The sequence below is a fragment of the Malaclemys terrapin genome, chromosome 1, assembly GCF_027887155.1.
Source record: "Malaclemys terrapin pileata isolate rMalTer1 chromosome 1, rMalTer1.hap1, whole genome shotgun sequence".
NCBI lineage: Eukaryota > Metazoa > Chordata > Testudines > Emydidae > Malaclemys > Malaclemys terrapin.
Window position 1 is genome coordinate 199933020 of NC_071505.1, and position 10429 is coordinate 199943448.

A 10429-nucleotide genomic window follows, 5' to 3' on the forward strand; every position below is an offset into this window, starting at 1 on the left:
CTTATGCAGTGGGGCCTGCACTCCTGCTACATTCTTCTGATCTGGACTCCAAATAGGCCTGTGCAATGGGGAATGTTGAGGGTTGTCTAGAAAAGGGCCACTGGATCTGCTCAGTACCCTTACATAGCAGGACAGTGGCCCCTCATAAACTGGTACAACAGCCAAGAAGGCTGTGGATGGGCTATGCTGCAGCCTCTCTGCTTATCCCTGGGCTAGGAGAGGCTAGACTTAGGTCTCTCCCACAAATGGCAGCCACATAAAAGCCTGATTATTTGGTCTTTATCCAGGGTTCCAGAATTTCACTCTGGATCATCTCCTAGATGCTCAAGCCAGAGTTTGATGAAAACTACCACTGTATTTGGTTGGCTAGAATGATTCAGCCATAGTTTGTCTGGTGGAAATGTGTATGCCCATTGAATGCCTCCAGAGTGCACTTTGCTTGTAAACAGCAGCTCGCTCGAGATATAATTAGGAGGGTTGTAACCAGCCACCTTTTGGGCCCTATCCCTTTTGTGAGAAATTCTACCAACCTAAGTAAGAAATAAACAAATCAACAATAACAGCAACCTTTTCTGTATTCAGTTGGTTCTCAGCATAACTACACATCATTAGCAGGGGTACAATTTCAATTTGGGGAAATTCAACCCATCCCTCTCCTTGCAATATTTCAATCATGACAGCTTGTTGAGGAGAAAAAAAAATCTTCCTAGCTGCAGGTTTTAACCAGACTAACTTTGGCCCTAATCAAATCCACATCTGGGAGATCTTACCACACACTGATATTTTTAAAATATGGGTGTCAGGCTTTACTAATTTATTTCACATTTTGACATATGACGCTCAGATTGAATTCAAGACTAATCTTGGTCTTTTGATTTTAAATTTGTGTTTTAATGTTGGCTCCATTCTGTTGCCTTTTTCTTCTGGAAATGGATTTGTGTTGGCCTGTGATCAGCTCCATAATTCAAGGGCAGAGTCTCTAAAAAAAAACAGGTAGATTTTATGCAAGACAAGGAAGAAGGATCAAATTAAAAGAAAATAATATAGTGGTGTGTGTTTTTTAATCTAAGATTTATTTATTTTTGAAGGGAGTGCTAAAGTTTCTTTTACCTAAGGGGCAGCTTTTGGATACTACCTTATTCTCTTCCTCCAAACATCCCAGTTCTCCTGTGTAGAATATGAGAACATGCATTCAGCAGCAACAGAGAATACTGACTGACATCCAGACCACACTCTTTTACAGAAAACTAATATCTGAGGGGAGTATCTCTCAGATTATCCTGCCCTATGAATATTAATCCATTTTCATCCTATGAAGAACAGCATTGGGAATTTGGTCCAATGAGACTTCTGAATCAAAATGAAGAGAGCAGAGAGGATTGAGCTGACTGGTCTGGAAGTGTTTCTCCTCCCCTAATTGCCCCTCTCTTAAGAGCTGAAGGAAGAGAATGCAATTAAAGAGAAAATATCTTTTTAGGGAGAGCAAAGGGTGTCATTTCTCTCTTTGCCTACAAATCCTGAATCCTATCTGACTTTAAAGTAACCCAAAACAAGTTAAAGGAAAACAATAGGTACCCAAAAACATACATAAGTGTTGAAACTTTCTTAAAATCAGCTAAAACCAGAGTGCTTTCATCCTTTTTTATTTGTAGTAATAGGAAAGAGCTTCTCAAAATGTCAGTAACCTCCTTGGGATGAGTGAATTTTACTGTTTTTTAAATTATTGACTACAGTGTGAATTTAAAGGAAAGTCACTTCTTTTGTTCTGGATTACAAAAATCACGAATGGCTTTCTTTGAGTATAGTCCTTTTCCACAGTGCACAGCACTATACTGAAAGTGCCCCTGGATGGCCTTAATCAGAATCTGAAGAGACCAACCAGGACTTGTAAGGATAAGGAACTGCAGAGTGTAGCTCTACTGCAAGAGATTTATAAGACTAAATCTGGCTGGCAACTATCAGCATGGCCATTATAATGAACAACATAGAATATCTTGTTTGGCAAGCATCACAATACATTAAATATCTACTTTTTAAGAGCACACTGACAGAGGGCACAATCCCGTTCTTATTGAAGCAGTAGTGATAGTCCTGTTCCGTTCAATGGCGGCAGTATATGCTGGAATTTTACATCCACACTAGCACACTCCGAAGCCATGTCTGTTCCTAAGTAGAAGGAGATGAGGAAAAATTGAATTACTTGAATAATATGGAGTATTATCCAGCTGACACTTCAGGTTGGAATAGATGCAAATGCAGGGCGGTGAAAGAACTTTCCTTACAAGCAACTGATTCTTTTCAGTTTTCGGGAAGCTAGACCATGTAACCAGGCTTTCTTTCATTGAAAACCTCCACTATCAAACAAATCTTTTGGCTACAAAATATGCATGTAAGAGAGGAAAGCTCTGTAAAGTCTGAGAAACCAGCTCAGCCATTAAAACGTGTGGCAAGATATACTGGGCTGTGAATTCAACTCCTCTTTTAACTTTTTCATTTAATTAATGTTTGTCTGAAGGTCATGTTCTTGTTACTCAGAAGCATGTCTCAATGATGCTAATGTACAGCTGAGGTGACCTCAAGTTGGTTAACAATTATCACCCTATCGTTTTCCAGCCAATTATCTCCAAAGGTACTAGAAAGCGTTATTTATTACACTTGTTTCACTCAGTTTGAAAAAAAAGAAAAACAAATCTCTGAAAATTAATTTTTAGTTTCCTTAGGGAAAATTATAAATCCATGGTATAACATTATGAAAGGGCTCTGAATAGTAGCCATGTTTTTAATTGACCTCTGAATTTTCATACAATCTCCCTGCTCTCCTAAGAGATCATACAGTTGCAAAATGCTTTGGGGTTGTTTGGTATTTTTGCTGTATGAAGGGCAGCGAAGATAGTTTCTTAAAGTGTTGTGGAAGAATTAATTTAGCATAAGCAGATATATGGAGATGCGTGCTCTGTGGCTAGATAATATACAGTGTACTCTACATAGTCATACTTACAATACACACATATCCCATTTATATGAATAGGATTGCATGGGGTGTCAGAATAGCTTGTGTGTGTGTGTGTGTGTGTTTGTAAGTACACATTGAGTTCCATATATATCTGAGTTCCATATATATATGTCCAGTATCTCTATTGGCCTAGGTTTTTATATTGTTACCTCTTTTGACCTAAGTAGCTAGCAAAAAATGTGGGCTCTTGCATGTTGTTCTGGTTAGGGGAAGAAATTGATTATGGAACTAAGAATCTTTGGTGCAATCTTGTTTATTTACAAAGAATTTACAAAGTCCTGTTTCCCTGAACAGAGGAGGAATCAAACAGAAGATATTTTCTTTGCTCCAAGCCTCTTTCAGCCAGCATTCTATCCAAGAGCTTTCTCTATCTAGGCATTTTCTCAGGGTCATACATCCAGTGCTTCTGTTGCTATGTCTGGCTTCCTGCTCCTTCTGTGTCTCTGTTGTTGTGCAGCCACACACACACAGACACATTCACCCCCTTCCCAAAACAGTGCCCAGCTAGGGTGACCAGACAGCAAATGTGAAAAACTGGGACGGGGGTGGAGGGTAATAGGAGCCTATATAAGAAAAAGATCCAAAAATTGGGACTGTCCCTATAAAAACAGGACATCTGGTCACCCTCCACTCACATAGTGCTAATTCCTGAATGGACTTGCATATTTTTGGAGGAGTGACATGTGCCTGTGTTTTGCTTTGAGCAGGGCCGCCCGGGGAGGGGTGGGGGGCAAGTGGGGCAATTTGCCTGCCCCCAGCCCCACGAGAATGTCTGAGGCTCCCCCGGCCCCACCCCCGCTTTCCCCATCCCCCGGCGCCTAAGTTCACCGCGTCAGGAGCACCGCGCTGCAGCAGCGTGGCTCCAGCAGGGCCTGAACTCCTCCCGCTGAGTCAGAGCCGCATGGTAAGGGGGTGGGGCTGCGAGTTCTGGTCCCACCGGAGCCACGCCACTGCAGCTCTGTCCAGGGGCCAGGGCTACTCATGGACGCAGCGCGCTGAGGAGCTGAGAGAGGGGAGAGGCGGTAGTAACCCATGAGTGGCCCTGGACAGCACTGCTGGGAGGGGCAGTCAGGGGACGGGGGGTTGGATCATGGGTGTTCAGGGGGTCTGTCAGGACTTGGCAGGGGGGTAGATAGGGGTCGGGGCAGTCAGGGGACAGGGAGCGGGGGGAGTTGGTGAGGGGTGGGGTCCCACAGTGGTGGTTGGGGGAGGTCTCAGGGGGGCAGTGAGGGGACAAGGAGCAGGATGGGTCGGGGCTTCTGAGGGCAGCAGTTGGGGGGCAGGAAGTGGGTGGCGGTCAGATAGGGGGCAGGGCCAGGCTGTTTGGGGAGGCACAGCCTTCCCTACCTTAAAGCTCATTCAGCAGTTTGAGGCTTGTAGACAGCTATTTAACACAAAGAGCCAAGCTGTTATCTTTTCCCTTAGGGCTACCATCCCTTTCACTTCTCAAATGCCAAATTATAGTCTACATTTAATTTCAGTGCCATAGGGAGATTCATGTCAGGGGAGGGTAGCTTCATTTAAAATTAGCCACTTTAGATTAACAGTGATAGAGCCAAGAGAGCCAAGGGGGAGGGATCATATGAGAAGAGCAATATCCTACACCACCTACCTCCTTCCCAATCCTACCAAGGGAGACCCTCCTCCCCTGCATTCCCCGAGGCTCCAGAGGGGTTAATTCAGTGGTTCTCAAACTTTTATACTGGTGACCCCTTTCACATAGCAAACCTCTGAGTGCGACCCCCCTTTATAAATTAAAAACACTTTTTTATATATTTAACACTACTATAAATGCTGGAGGCAAAGCGGGGTTTGAGGTGGAGGCTGACAGCTCACGACCCCCAGTAATAACCTCGTGACCCCCTGAGGGGTCCCGACCCCCAGTTTGAGAAGCCCTGGGTTAATTTAATTTTAGCACTCTGTGTCCATTCACATACATGTGCTATTTTGAGCATGTCAGTTTTCACAACATAGACTCATCCCAAATTCTGGAACAAACTCAAATGCTCAGTTCGTGGAATATGTACATAAGCTACACTAAAGACAAACCCACAGTAACCCTCTCCAGTTTGTGAGGGACCCCATGGAGCCAGTCTCTAGGAAACAGATAAATTCATGGAGGTTAAGTCCATTAATGGCTATTAGCCAGGATGGGTAAGGAATGGCGTCCCTAGCCTCTGTTTGTCAGAGGGTGGAGATGGATGGCAGGAAAGAGATCACTTGATCATTACCTGTTAGGTTCAGTCCCTCTGGGGCACTTGGCATTGGCCACTGTCGGTAGACAGGATACTGGGCTGGATGGACCTTTGGTCTGATCTAGTATGGCCATTCTTATGTTCTAACCTAAATGAACCCAAAGTTATGGAGACAGATATGAGTCAAGGAAACCAGCAGATTATCAGAAACCTGGAAAAATCTCTGACTGGATGGGCTCAGGTGTTTGGTCACAAGCTGAGGTGGTTCAAAAATTTTGGATTTTTTTTAAGCGGAATTTTTTTATTGTTTCTTTAAACAATCAAACACAGCAAGCAGCAAATATTTGGCCACACACTTCTGAAATCCCAAACCATGTTCAGGTTTTGGCAGACTAATTTCAGCTTTTCAATTAAAAAAAACACAACAAATTTTGAAGGAAAGCAGACATTGTCCACGATTTTTTCTGCTTTTTAAAAACCCCTAGTTTTCAATCCAAAAAAAGTTTTGACAGAAAATATTTGTCCAACCCTTTTAATGAGCTTTAGTGCCTTTTAGCAATAGCTGATGCTGAGAACCAGTGATACCTTGTAAAGGTGACTTGAAAAGAAGTTTTCTCAAAACTGGATTTATGCCAAGATGGGGAAGGTTTTTAAATGTTTATTTTTCCCAGGGCCGCCCGGGATGGTGGCGGGGGGAAGTGGGGAGCAATTTGCCCTGGGCCTCACAGGGGCCCCCCACGAGAATATAGTATTCTATAGTATTGCAACGTTTTTTTATGAAGGGGCCCCCGAAATTGCTTTGCCCCAGGCCCCCTGAATCCTCTGGGCGGCCCTGGCTTTGAGGCCCTCTATTGTTTCTTACATTGAACCTGAATGAAGAGGGGTGGTTACACTCACCAGTTTCAACAAGATTTAACAGAACTTACAACATTATCAGTTTAGTTTCTAAATTTTTTTCAACCAACAGCACAGCTTTCCTTAAGTGTAATGTAAGGGGATGAGACAGTTAACTCTATGAAGCTAATATACCATGCATGTACATACACATACTGTACATCCTTAGCTGTAATTCAGATGAGGCAGTTAATTATGAGGGTAACTTTGTTGCACTCCCAGGTGACCTATGAGTACCAGCTAATGTTCACCGTTATTCTATAAGGCGCTCATCTTCTGGAGTGTGTTGTGTATTCCGACTAGGTAGTTTTCATATCGATGGCTTTAATGGATTCTATCTCTCCCTAGAACACATGCAACGGTACACAACACTGCAGGATGCTGTACAATTATATCTCAAATTGGGAAAATATTATATGATGCATTATTTTAGTAATAGTTTGAACATGTAGCTAAAGGCCATAGTCCAGATTGCCTTAACCACAAAACCATTCTTTCCCTAGATGGTTCTGATAGTATTAGGGTTACCATAGGAGCAAAAGTTGAGGGATCTGTGATCCTCTCAGAACCCCAAGATGTGGTTAGTCTTAATATGTTTTTGTGTTGCTCAGCTGTACAGTATGTAACCATGAAATAATCTACTTGCCAAAGCACCTACAGGAAGGGCAGGCAAATAGGTTTTGTGCCTGGGCTAATTTTCCTGACCGTTTTTAACAGCTGCTCTTCATATATTTGAAAACTTACACAATTGGATATTGGGAAGGTTGCCCTAGAAATCAAAGTTCTATTCTATTCTATTCTATTCTATTCTGGTCATGTTCTTATACCATCCTTACCACTTTCTAGAAGTGCATTAAGTAACTAATATATGCTATTCCTGCACCATCAGGTCTACATATCAAATTACTGAAAATAAGGCCTTTACAACTAATAGTCAGGCCCATGGGCTAGTGATGGTACAATACCAGTATATAGTGAAACCCAAGTTTAAAGAAGTGTCTGAGGATTTCATCCCTAAGGGCCTAAATTGGCTGCTCCTACGAAGAGTGCAACAGCGCAGAAGAGAAGCTGTCTTCAGTATATCTTGGCCTAACATGCTTACTGACCCACCACAGAAAAGGCTAATAGCAGCTAATAGATAATGAATGGTGTGGGAGAGACAAAACAGAAATAAACTGCAATAAAGCAAACTACTTGCATAGGAAACCTTCCTGAAGAGCTGCTGTTCATATCCCTAGACTCCTAATTTATCTGGTTTCTCCTATTTTATTCACTTTCATGCTTGTTATAGATATCTGTCACTTATCTGCTTAGCTGCGTTACGATCATTTGGAATGCAGAATCTGAAACAGAGAATTTAAAATGATGAACATGTCAGTGATCACAGCACCAGCTAATTAGTCAAAACAAGTAATTCTCTACTACAGCATTACATATAAATGACTCCTCAACATCTTATAAACATTATAATAGGCATGAATCAAACTATGGACAAAACCCTGCAGCACTCTACCCATTCTCATCACTCTGTGGTTCAGAAGGTAAGCTGGTAACAATTTTTCCTAGACATGCATACATATAACCTGACCAGATTGCAAATGAACACCCAGAGTGAAATCTCACTCAAGAATGCCCCTTTTTTCACTGTGACTTTGGACTGTGATTTGAAGCAGGAATTTATAATATCTCAGTGCAGCACCTCTCCCTTCAGATGTCAGCTGATCTCAATTGCTTTGTCATTGTTTCCACCCATGATCGGATTCTAGATGCACAGACAATCCAGGAAGTTTTTGGAAAGTGTAGGGGACAATTTCCTGGTGCAAGTGCTGGAGGAACCAACTAGGGGCAGAGCTTTTCTTGACCTGCTGCTCACAAACAGGGAAGAATTAGTAGGGGAAGCAAAAGTGGATGGGAACCTGGGAGGCAGTGACTATGAGATGGTCGAGTTCAGGATCCTGACACAAGGAAGAAAGGAGAGCAGCAGAATATGGACCCTGGACTTCAGAAAAGCAGACTTTGACTCCCTCAGGGAACAGATGGGCAGGATCCCCTGGGAGAATAACATGAAGGGCAAAGGGGTCCAGGAGAGCTGGCTGTATTTTAAAGAATCCTTATTGCGGTTGCAGGAACAAACCATCCCGATGTGTAGAAAGAATAGTAAATATGGCAGGCGATCAGCTTGGCTAAACAGTGAAATCCTTGCTGATCTTAAACGCAAAAAAGAAGCTTACAAGAAGTGGAAGATTGGACAAATGACTAGGGAAGAGTATAAAATATTGCTCAGGCATGCAGGAGTGAAATCAGGAAGGCCAAATCACACTTGGAGTTGCAGTTAACAAGAGATGTTAAGAGGAACAAGAAGGGTTTCTTCAGGTATGTTAGCAACAAGAAGAAAATCAAGGAAAGTGTGGGCCCCTTACTGAATGAGGGAGGCAACCTAGTGACCGAGGATGTGGAAAAAGCTAATGTACTCAATGATTTTTTTGCCTCTGTCTTCATGAACAAGGTCAGCTCCCAGATTGCTGCACTGGGCAGTACAGCATGGGGAGAAGGTGACCAACCCTCTGTGGAGAAAGAAGTGGTTCAGGACTATTTAGAAAAACTGGACGTGCACAAGTCCATGGGGCCAGATGAGCTGCATCCGAGGGTGCTAAAGGAGTTGGCAGGTGAGATTGCAGAGCCATTAGCCATTATTTTTGAAAACTCATGGCGATCGGGGGAGGTCCCAGATGACTGGAAAAAGGCTAATGTAGTGCCCATCTTTAAAAAAGGGAAGAAGGAGGATCCGGGGAATTACAGGCCAGTCAGCCTCACCTCAGTCCCTGGAAAAATCATGGAGCAGGTCCTCAAGGAATCAATTATGAAACATTTAGAGGAGAGGAAAGAGATCAGGAACAGTCAGCATGGATTCACGAAGGGGAAGTCGTGCCTGACTAACCTAATTGCCTTCTATGATGAGATAACTAGCTCTGTGGATGAGGGGAAAGCAGTGGATGTGTTATTCCTTGACTTTAGCAAAGCTTTTGATACGGTCTCCCACAGTATTCTTGCCACCAAGTTAAAGAAGTATGGGCTGGATGAATGGACTGTAAGGTGGATAGAAAGCTGGCTAGATCATCGGGCTCAACGGGTAGTGATCAATGGCTCCATGTCTAGTTGGCAGCCAGTTTCAAGCGGAGTGCCCCAAGGGTCAGTCCTGGGGCCGGTTTTGTTTAATATCTTTATTAATGATCTGGAGGATGGTGTGGACTGCACTCTCAGCAAGTTTGCAGATGACACTAAACTAGGAGGCTGGGTAGCAGTTCTGCAGAAAAGGACCTAGGGGTTACAGTGGACGAGAAGCTGGATATGAGTCAACAGTGTGCTCTTGTTGCCAAGAAGGCTAACGGCATTTTGGGCTGTATAAGTAGGGGCATTGCCAGCAGATCGAGGAACGTGATCATTCCCCTTTATTCGACATTGGTGAGGCCTCATCTGGAATACTGTGTCCAGTTTTGGGCCATCATTCTACCTAGCACCATGCCAGGTGGCAAGGACCATGGGCCTTGCTTCTGAAGCAACCAATATCCTCATCTCTGATGTCCTTGATCAATCAGCCTTTCTTTGTGGGGTGATATCATAACTCTGCCAGAAGGGCAAGTGTGTTAATGAACTGAACAGCAGTCCACAACATGGAAGAAGGAGATTAATCCCCGGTCCTGTGATTTCTCTTGCCCCCTAAAACTATTAACCCATATGGTTATACAAGTGAGGTACTTCATAGTCTGTCTCATGTAGACTTGAACATTAGTACCTGTTTTAACAAGAGAGGTAATATTTACAAGAACATGGGGTATCTCTGACTCTTTTCAGTAAGTGACATAGGATCTCCATCTTCTACCCAGACAGTCAGCAAAAGACATATGAAGGTTCAACATCTCATCTAAAGTCTGGTGCATCTGACACAGTCCTCAGCCCAGCACCCCATAACACTAACCTGTGAGCATCTGCTTCCCATCCTGTCCTGACAATGGAGGCCTTGGGAAATGCTACCAACTGACCCAAAACGATAATTCAGTAAGAGCTGGGAATAGTGAAGAAGCAGAATTTTCCATTTTCCCTGCTATGTTTGCACTGGCTTAATGAGTAGCCTTTCACTCTGGATCCAAAGAGTCCTTAGGTCACAAGGGAAGCAGAATTTTAGAAGGCTCAGCCTATCAGAAAACTGCCACACAGTCTGTCAACATCTGGCATGATTAGCTGTCTTTGTTCAGGACAGGCTGCAGACTGAAATAGGAGAAAGAAGGTAAAAAACAAAGCGCACTGGAAGAGAAGTATGGGGCTGCTT

General features: G+C 43.3%; 1 long non-coding RNA gene across 2 annotated transcripts; it reads right to left on the minus strand.

The window, feature by feature from the left end:
* Positions 1-557: 557 nt before the first annotated feature.
* Positions 558-10195, minus strand: LOC128823310 (uncharacterized). Of its 2 annotated transcripts, XR_008441730.1 has the most exons (4): positions 10079-10195; positions 5245-7445; positions 2031-2166; positions 558-979 (listed from the first exon to the last, which is right to left on the minus strand). It is a non-coding gene; the product is annotated as an uncharacterized LOC128823310 (long non-coding RNA). The 2 variants fall into 2 exon arrangements; XR_008441729.1 differs by having other exon boundaries at positions 558-2166.
* Positions 10196-10429: the final 234 nt, after the last annotated feature.